General features: G+C 40.1%; 1 non-coding gene across 1 annotated transcript; it reads right to left on the bottom strand.

Annotated features, from left to right (window-relative positions):
• Nucleotides 1–6,493: 6,493 nt before the first annotated feature.
• trnas-aga (transfer RNA serine (anticodon AGA)) lies at nt 6,494–6,575 on the bottom strand. Its single transcript has one exon. It is a non-coding gene; the product is annotated as a tRNA-Ser (tRNA).
• Nucleotides 6,576–7,037: the final 462 nt, after the last annotated feature.

Here is a 7,037-nt window from a genome sequence, read left to right as displayed (position 1 = left end):
TTTCATAAACTTAAAAATTTTGAAAATTAAAAAAAATAAACAGTAATTGTAGCATGTGAAAAAGGGGTGTGTGTAATGAGGAAGTAAGAAAGATGAGCTTCAGACCCAGTTTTCCCTTCTTCTTTTTTTTTTTTAAATTCACTTTTGAAATGGGAAAACCATGTTAAGCAAGATATTAATCATAACGTCACTAATGTTTCTAATCCCACGTTTAAGGTAAGGTATTCTTTTCATGAAACGCTGCTCCTTTTTTCTGCAGACACACCTCGGTGTTTGTGGCCAACTGGCTCAATTCTGACTTCATCTGCCTGCAGAGCTTGTTTCTAACTCTCTGTCTAATCCAGATGTTGCTTTGAATACTTCAAAGCTACCTGTAGCTCCAAACAACTGATAGTTCTACCTGTGCTGTTGCCGATTGAACCGCAATCCATATCTTGTTTTCTTTCTTTTTTTTGATATATATATATATATATATATATATATATATATATATAGATATATAGATATAGATATATAAATCTGTTTATCAGCATTTCAATTTTATCTGACTTTCTGTCTGAGTTTTTATTTTGTTGTTGTTGTTTTAAGTTGCTTTTATGGACTTTTACCTGCCAATGGTGGTATGTGTAAAACACACAAACATCACAGCAACAACATTCAGCTCTTACAGAATGAATAATGAAAAAACGCATCTTTCTACTGATGCAGCTGCACAGGTGAAGTAACTGTCAGCTCTGGGTGCATCACCCTGTGGGAACCTCAGCGTCACTTTACAACCCACTGTTTCCTCTGTGACCCAGGACTGTGATGATACACTGCAGCTTGTCCGCGCAAATGACTGATCAGTGAAAACACCTGTGCCACTATAAAGTCTGATGTGGACACTTCCTCAAGCTCTGACACCCTCCTACAGGTATCCACATACTGAATCATAAATAAAACCTTGTTTTATTTTAGTTATTTTAGTTGTTAATTGCAGATGGATTTCTTATTATTTTAATGAATTTCATGATTTCCCCCCTGCATTCAATATCCTAATAGACGCTCAACCTCCTGAACTTAAAGATAAAAGGACAGTCCATCTGCCAGCAAACTTAAATCTGGCTGTTTTGAACGTTATCCAACAAATTTTCCTCCAAACTTTAATTTCTCCCCCGGAAGGACAGGTGAGGTAACAGCTGCAATATATTCTGAAGCTCTAAAGGGAAGACATGTTGACCTTGGAGAGTTTTCTGCTTTTGACTATAACGCATTAACTTTGAAATGTCAGCTGCCACATTTAGCTGTAGCAATTTATAGACCCACAAAAACTCAGTCACTCCACTTCTTAAATTGAATTCTCTGAATTTCTCACATGCATTCATATTAAAATGGTAGTTCTGCTTCAATGGGGGATTTTAACATGCACGTTGATAATAAAGCACCTGCCTAAGCAAATGACTTTTTTAAAAAAATCTAAATATTTAAAGTTGACACTTAACATAAAGCTTCATCTCTTGGTCAACTCCTGCATTCAAAACATGTAGTTAAAGGAGGTTTTCTTATTTTATATGACCTCCAAAGATGGTGTGTTGCTCATGAACTGACCTCAGACTAGTAACAACAACAACGACTAACAACAGGTTGGTGAACCAATGATCGAATAAAAATAGCCGATTTCAGGTATAACACTCAGAGAAACCAAATCCTGCAAGGTTGGATGGTGGGTCCGGGTCGTTGTGACATGGCTGAGGGCAGTGACTGCTTTGTAGTGACATCACAAAGTTACAGAAGTCCTGACGGCTGGTTTTAAGGCTCAGTTTCTGAATACAGGCTGTGTGCATTTCTCTGTGGACTGAGGCTTTGATACTTTCACAGTATTAATATAGAAACTAGACCTGCTTTCTAATCAAAAATCTACCTTTATACAATATGGGACCTTTAAACCATCACTCAGTATCTTTAGAGTCAGGTGATGATAAATCAGGCACGCACACATGCACAAAACTAATCTGCAGCAGTGTGTACATGGAGGTCGTAGAGGGTATAATCTATAGCTTCACAATGTGGGAGCAGGGAAATAAGAGAAACCTGCACAACCCACTTATCTGGGGAAAAGAATTCACAGTTTTGATTTGAAAATACTTATGTGTCTGGAGAATGTTACACCTGCTCTCTGAGATACATTTTTCCGCTCTTTATAATGGCGAGGATGTGACTGTGTAACACAAGCTTTTAACCTCCTTTGCAAATCACCTCACCTTTTGTACATTATTACTCTAGAGCGTATTTCAGATAAAGGGTTTTGTGCATGAGCGAGTTCAGTTGAACATTTTCATACAACATGAACAGTGTGAAGGTTGGTCACCTCCTCTCAAGCATTTATAAAGTACCTTTTGTATAATGTTTATGCCAGGGCCAGTATGCACAGTATAAATTCACAGAGAGTGCAATCTTGTGTGTTAAGTGAGTTAACAATGAAAGAATGATGTAAAAAGCAGAAACATTCTTTGAGAGTTGGGACTTTGCGTCAGTTCCCAAATTATTTAATAGAGCTTCAGAGATCTTTTAATGTCAGTTCAGTCAGCCAACTCACATGGAAAAGATTACGTGTAAATGTAGATTATGCACAGAATTAATGTTTGGTGGCTCTGACCTCATTGCAACCCACAGGGAAACATTAAGCTCAGCTCAGCGGGGGGTGGGAAGCAACGATACAAACTACTCCCCAGGGGGAGCTAGATCCAGAGCCTACAGATGGATGCAAAGGTGGAGGTGAGGCTTTTGAAACACTGACAGCAGTGGCAGGCAGGTGTTTACAGGCACGCAGCAAGGGAATACACAGAGCAGTGATGGCTGAAGTTCACTGTCATGAGGGTGTGTTGGATATGTGCTGCTGGAGAAGAAGCATCACACGCATAAAGTCAGAGGCACTTTGGCATATTATCTACCTATCAAATGAACTGTACAGATTGCATCATTAAAGAAGCAGCTGGTGACAGCAGTCTTTGTTCTTCTCTGCAGCCTCTGCGAGTTTAGCGTAGCGGCACATGGACCAGTTCTCCACTTGAGCAGGGCAAGAACCACCGTCACCAGCTGCAGTCCAAGAGGGAGAAGTTAAAGTTCCTCTGCTGGACAAGAGACCTGCTGCAGGCAGGACAACACGAGGCGGCACGAGCTTAAAATCATTCAATTCATGATGTAATGGATTCAGCGTGAATATAAAACAAAGTTTACACCTAACACATGCGTACCACTGACTAATGTGTTGTCATTATATTGTTCTCTATGTCTTTATAGCTGCTAGATAACCGGCTCCTTCATGGATGACAAGACAATCACGGTTCCCAGAGGATGATTCTCTGTTGAATAACAATAATGCTAAAAGTGATGACATCCAGCGCTCACTTTTATTACACCCTCACCATATATATATTTTATTTTTTTCACACACTGTGAAACCAAAATGGTTCATCTGGTTTCATGTAAGAGGGCACCTTTACTGTAACACTCAGTGGAAGCAGGGGTGGACTGAAACAAACATCAGGCCGGAAATGTAACTCCATTCTAGCCCCCCCCCCCTCACAAACCATCAGACTGCTAATTTTGTTGATGTAACAGTTACCAGACTAGTTATTAATTAAGCCACTATGTTCATTTGGGAGGATAATTATTCAGATTACAAAATACGAAAAATTGTGGCTAACCAATAAATATGAAAGAAATTTTCAATTATATTTTTTTATATTTTATTCGTATTACATACGAATTATTTACAATTATTACAGGAGAAATTGAGGCTACATGTGTGCCCTATAGCCACAGCAGAAATCTTTAAATATTTAAATATGTTTATATAATATCAATATGTTAATAGAACATTAGGTCAAAGGCAGTTTTCCATTTCAAAACACATATTTCATACAGTTTAGTTTAAGTAGCAGAAAAGTTACCATAGATTTCCTTCATTCTCTCACACACACACACACACACACACACACACACACACACACACACACACACACACACACACACACACACACACACAGGTTTTGGCTAATATAACTTGAAATGCTGATTATGTCTCTTTCAGTCTGTCCTTTGAGGGCTGGTCTTTGAACATGTGGCAGGCAGCAAAGAAAAGGAATGATGTCAGACCTCCGCTGCTCTGTCTTCCTCTGCTGCATCTCTGAAGCTGTTTGCTCTTTGTCTCTCATGAATTCAGTTTTTAACTCGCCTATTATAATCTAATGAGCATATTGAACCCAGACACGCTTCCCCATGCAATTTCAGTAAGAAATCGTAATGTGATAAAAACGAGTGAAAAGAGGGGGAGGAAGAAAAAAAAGCACGGCTGTTTACAGCAGAGCAAACGTCTCAGTCTTCCACTCTGCACAAAGCAGTTTGCAGTTTTCAGATTACACAAAGAAGAAAGTACAGGCTGACAACAACAAAAAAAAAATCAAGGCTTGGCAAAGGAGAGCGACCTCCTGATGTAGCTGCACTCTTTGGAAAATATTCCTTTTTAGCTGAGTTTAGAAGGAAGAATATTTACAGAGATGACGACATCTGCGACAGTCTGCAGGAAGACGAACACAGCGATTCTTCCTCTGTGAAAATCTGAAATCCTAACAGCTTCCTTTACTCATACTATGCCAACACAAAACACACATGACAGTTCCCGCTAGTATGCTAGTAAAGTGCATCCCATGGTGCACACATTTCATAGCATGTCTTAGTCGTGCGAGTGGTGGCGTGAGGGAGGGGAGGTGGTGGTGGTTGGGGGGCATTTTGGCAGACAACGGGTGAAGTAATTATGGAAAAGGTCAAAGAAAATCCCAGCCTCTGCAGCTATTTTGTGATAATTTTCATCTTAATGGTGCAGCATGCAGCATTTTAAAAATCAATCATTATCACTACATTAGTTTTGAGGTATTAGTATAATTACCATAAATAAGCAAGGCCATCGCCAAGAGGGTTGGCAGCCTCTCCTGGCCTTGACACTGCATTTTGGATGAGTGTGTGCCACCAGGTCGGATTTAAAGGCAAATCAGCTGGACTTTTTTTTACTGCTTCTCAGAGGAGGAAGACGCTGTTGTTCCAATAGGGGAAAAAAAAAAGAAGATGCAACTCTAGGACTGTATGCCGACTGCATATATGAATTATTGTGGGAACAGACAAAGCTTTTGCATATTTTACCTCATTTACTGTAAATGAGACGCTTTAAACCACAAAACCAAAACCACAGTTAATAATTTTTCAAGCCATGCTGTTGTGCTTTTGAAATTTTAATGCTCTTTTCCTACCAAGTATCTTTTCATTTCCAAATGGTACAAAAAAAAAAAAAAGGTTAGACTCTTGAAATTAGCCATAGTTGAGTAATCGCCTTATTTTGGATATTTTCACCACTTTATCTTGCCATCAAACAGCCCTTTCCTTTGGCACTACAGTTTTTGAACCCAAGTGCACCTACGCTTAGCGCTGTCTGACTGCGTAGGTTCACTTGTGCGTAGGAATACGGTAGTTCAAGGGTTGAAAAAAATGTAGTTCCAAAGGAGAGAGCTGTTTGATGGCAACACAAAGTGGTGAAAATATTCAAAAGAAGTGTACTCTTCAACTGATAATGTTTATTTTCTGTGGGCATTATTTATCTGGACGGCCCCACCCACAGCAGCACATCACTCAGATTCTGTGCCGGTGCTTTTAACTGGCAACGTACTGATCTGAATCTTCTGCAGGTAATACACCGACTACAGATAACGACCTCACACAACCCCACATCAAATAACCCAAACTATCGCTTTCCAGTGAAGATCTGCATGAAGCAGCACCTTGCCACTGCTTGCAAAGCTTAAATGCTTTGAGCTCACAGTAATAACTGAAGGTGACTCAGAGAAGGGTATGAACATTTTAATCAGCTCAGATTTTCTCTCAGCTGGACTGTGGTCAGTCAGAGAACAATGTTTACAGAGAGTTTAGAGAGAAAATCGCCCTAAAAGTGAGAAGGATGTGATGCCTCCATCCCTACTAGAAATTATGCTACTAACGGTCTCACATGGGAGAGTGGTCTCAGACTTTTGGCTCTATATTTGTTTGAACTTTTGGCATTTTGCTAAGGATCCAGATATTTTCTGACACAGTTGTTCATCTATTGCACAAATCATTCACCCACAGCCAGAGGCCAGAACTATCTCTCTCACTGAGGAGACGTTTGGTGGGGTGGTACATTTTCATTACCTACTGAGGACAATGTCGTTTTCCTTCTGTAACTTTGTGATGTCACTACAAAGCAGTCACCGCTCTCAGTCATGCCCCAAGACCCGCCCACCTGGACCCACCATCCAGCCTTGCAGGATTTGGTTCCTTCAATGTTTAACCTGAAATCTGCTATATTTTTATTCAATCACTCTCTTCTGATTGGCTCACCGACCTATTGTTACTAGAGCTCCAGAGAGAAGCCTGAAGTGTTGAAATTACATTGTATTGACTGTTTTTTTTTTTACTAAAGATAACTCGTTGTCGGCAGGATTCGAACCTGCGCGGGGAGACCCCAATGGATTTCTAGTCCATCGCCTTAACCACTCGGCCACGACAACTTCTGCACATCTCAGCAAGTTACGCAGCCTGCTGTGGATTGATTTACACTCATCTTTAAAGCTAAAGGAACTGTAATACTATTTGCTCTATTTTTGGGTATTATAATTGCCTACACATTGGTGGGAAGTTACAGAAAGTAATGTGTCCATTTAGCAGCAAGGAAGAAGTAAACCCAAGAATCTAGCTGTTGCTCAGATCTATATGATGCTATAGACAAACAACTGGAGACACACATATTTCCATGACAACACACACTCACACACACACTCACACACACACACACACAGACTCACAAGTTGAAAACAATAGCAGCCACGCTGTCACGGCTGGTAAATACAGGAAGGATAGAGTGCGGTTCTACGATGCCATTATTCACTCGGAGCTCAAGTAGCCACATTCAACCCACCATAGAAGATAACTCATTTGCATGAATGTTTCATTTTCCCTTCTCTCACATATAC

The sequence above is a fragment of the Seriola lalandi genome, unplaced genomic scaffold, assembly GCF_002814215.2.
Source record: "Seriola lalandi dorsalis isolate HSWRI2012SDOR001 ecotype SW California unplaced genomic scaffold, Sedor1 jcf7180002054824, whole genome shotgun sequence".
Taxonomy (NCBI): Eukaryota; Metazoa; Chordata; class Actinopteri; order Carangiformes; family Carangidae; genus Seriola; species Seriola lalandi.
The sequence above is the reverse complement of the archived record's forward strand: the minus strand, read 5'-3'. Positions and strand labels throughout refer to the sequence as shown.